The sequence below is a fragment of the Esox lucius genome, chromosome 17 (genome assembly GCF_011004845.1).
Source record: "Esox lucius isolate fEsoLuc1 chromosome 17, fEsoLuc1.pri, whole genome shotgun sequence".
NCBI lineage: Eukaryota > Metazoa > Chordata > Actinopteri > Esociformes > Esocidae > Esox > Esox lucius.
The window spans coordinates 41,544,278-41,547,964 of NC_047585.1; positions in this window are offsets into that span (position 1 = coordinate 41,544,278).

Here is a 3,687-nt window from a genome sequence, read left to right on the forward strand (position 1 = left end):
CCATCTTTATTTACACAGAACTTTAAGTCACAAGCCTCACACACAATATGTTTATGAAAAAATCAATCGACAGCAATAATCTCATCTCGGCGTACTCTAGATGTGAAGGGAAATATATTGTAAATAGCACATTAGAAATGAGGTGATCCAAAGCGGTTTCTGTTTAAGCAACCCCACATCACCATATCTCCAGTGTGTCTCTTCAGGAGAGTTGTTACTCTTTATAATTACGCCATCTGCAGACCAAAGAGGATTGCTGGCAGTAAAAAAAATAACATGTATTAGAAGACTTCTCTGCCTCAGTGTACATATCGATGTGCTGAATTTATAATATTTTTAAAAACCTGAATAAATCTTACACATGTATGCCTAAGCAGTTATTCCGTTTTGGTTGTTTTATTTATTTATTTTTGTATCTGTGATTCAGCTAACGATAACATCCTACTGTCTCTTTGATTTAATTTTCTCTATAACATTTACAACAATCAATTATAATTGGTTATTGAAGGTACCATCTGCTTGCTTCTCCTTGGGTTTGACTGTTCTGCATGGTGAAAGCCAGTATACATTTCCTGTTTAATACTTTTGTAGTACACTAATACTAAATAGTAAAACTGCAGTATGCCCAGGTTCTGTTCTTACTGTAGAAAGTATAATGAATATAAAGTTGGGACGCTGTGTATTATGCAAATAAAACCAAAATGCAATGATGTGCAAATCATTTATCCACATATTTCATTGAAAATAGTGCAAAGACAACATATCAAATGTTGAAATTGAGAAATGTTATTGTTTTTGGAAAAATACATGCCCATTTTGAATTTGATGCCAGCAACATGTTTCAAAAAAGTTGGGACTGGGGCATCTTTATCACTTTGTGGCATCACCTTTTAACAATACTCGTTTGGCAACTGAGGAGACCAACTTCTTGATATAGGATTTTAGGTGCTCTACAGTTCAGGGTCTCCTTGGTTGTATTTTTCATTTCATAATGAGCCAAATGTTTTCAATGGGTGACAGGTCTGGACTGCAGGCAGGCCAATTTAGCACCCAGACTATTTTACTACGGAGCCATGCTGTTGTAATATGAGCAGAATGTGGTTTGGCATTGTCTTGCTGAAACAAGCAAGGCCTTCCCTGAAAAAGACGTAGTCTGGATGGCAGCATATGTTGCTCCTAAACCTGTATATATTGTTCAGCATTAATGGTGCCTTTACAGATGTGCAAGTCACCCATGCCATGTGCACTAATGCACCCCCATACCATCACAGATGCTGGCTTTTTAACTGTGCACTGATAACAAGCCGGATGGTCCCTCTCCTCTTTAGTCTGGAAGACGTGGTGTCCATGATCCCCAAAAATAACTTCAAATGTGTATTTGTCAGACCACAGGTCAGTTTTCCACTTCGCCGTAGTCCATCTTAAATGAGCTCAGGCCCAGATAAGGCAGCGCCGGTTCTGGATCTTGTTTATATGTGGTTTCTTTTTTGCATGGTAATGTTTTAACTTGCATTTGTGGATGCAGTGATGTAGTGTGTTTTCAGAAGTGTTTCTGAGCCCATGCAGTGATTTCCACTACATAATCATATCTGTTTTTAATGCAGTGCCGTCTGACGGCCCACAGAACACGGCAATCCTGTATTGGTTTTCGGCCTTGTCCCTTGCATCAGGGCATCTCAAGAGCAATTATTGAGCAATTCTTTTTAGCAATATATTTAAGAGCAAGTAATGCTGTACTAGGCTACTGTTTTAGTTTGCACCCTCAGTTTGCTTGCTATTGTAGCTTTGCAAATTCAGCTGTTGTGTGTGAACCCACCCAAATTAAAACTAATTTACCGGATTGACTTCACGTTAGCAACGTGTATTGAGTGCCTTTCAGACGATAGACACGAGCACATTGCCAACTAAGAAAGTGTGACCTATAATTCAGTGCAGCGAAAATGAAGGCTGGTTACAATTAGAAAATGTTTTTTTTTTATTGTATTGAGTGGTAGAAGTAAAGAAATGTTCAGCATTATCCTTTGTTTGAACTACTTACTGAAAGCCAACCACCGACGACGGACTGGTCAGATTCCCACATGCACTGTACCTGCACGACATGCCACTGCTGAGGGCTGGGGGTGGTCGCAATCTTTTGAAACTTAAAAACGCACTATTAAGTGTCTATAACCAGCACAATTGCTTTCATTGCATCTAATTAATATTATTAAAATTAAATAGTTATGTGTACATTGATATATTGGGGGGACAAATCATAGTTTTCCCCAAAACGGGGGGACGGGGGGACGGGGGGACGGGGGGGAGTCATGTCTCCCTCTGGATTTCTACATATGGTTTGCATACAGAGATTTCTCCGGATTTTCTGAATCTTTTAATCATATATGTACCATAGATAAAGAGATCCCCAAACTCTTTGCAGTTTTAAATATAGAAACGTTATTCTTAAATTGTTGCAATATTTGCCCACCCAGTCTTTCACAGAGTGGTGAACCCCTCCCCATCCTCACTTCTGACAGACCTATCCTCTCTGGAATGATATTTGAGTACCCAATCATGTTACTGCCGACTGAGCTAAGACATTGTGTGATATTCCACCAGGTTTCGTTTTTCAGCATTACATAACTTTTCCAGTCTTTTGTTGCCTCTGTCCCAACTTTTTGAAATGTGTTGCTGGTATCAAATTCTAAGTGGGCATATATTTTTCTAGAGAAAAATATAATACCTCAGTTTCAGCATTTGATGTGTGGTCTTTGTACTATTTTCTATTGAATATAGTGTTTAAATGATTTGCACATCATTGCATTTTGTTTGTATGATAGTATACTATGCTACATAATGTGCTGATATGATAATAATAAATGTGAGAAAGATCTCCAGTTCCTCTTATCCATATCCAAATGTGTCATCATCCATGATTGACTAATCAACACGCCAAGTATAGACCGTATATTGTGCTCCTGGTAGTTTATAGTAGAGAGCAGCTGCTCTGAATCCAGGCTTTCAGAACACATTCCTATATTGTTACAGATTACAGACTATTTGCATTTGTAATATCTGTCCTGCAGGTAACCTTTAGGAAAAAGCCCAAACAAGATAGTAAAAGATAAGCTAATATTATAATACCAAAGCAAAAACAATACAGAAAATACTACAATTTACTGCAGTCATCTCCACCAAAACATTGCAGTAAACATTACAGTATAATGTAATCATCTATACAACAATAGTATATTGAATACTGAATTGTACCACCTAGTTTATATTAATATTGTGGACATAAATAATATACTGTAGTATATCATATAATACTATAGTACACTAGTGGTTTTTTTATGGTTGGTAAAGGGAAGCTTTAATGAACTTTAGCAAGCCTATATGAAGTACCAATTCTTTCCACATACTTTGCAGAAGAAGTAAACTAAAATGTAGTTTTTACAAAAGAACAACTAAACAGTTTAATCTAATTTCGATCTCACTCGTCTTCTGTAGATAAAATATATGTAGAAGTCTATATAGAGGAATATAGAAATCGTTGTAAAACCTTTATTTACCTTTTATTATGCTGGTCCCTGCTGGTCATTACTGGAAAATATTTGAATTGGCTACACTTCTTTTCTGACATCTAGGGGGCGACATACAAAATCATAGAACCTAAAAACGCTCTTGAAATACTCTTTGTTTGTTTAC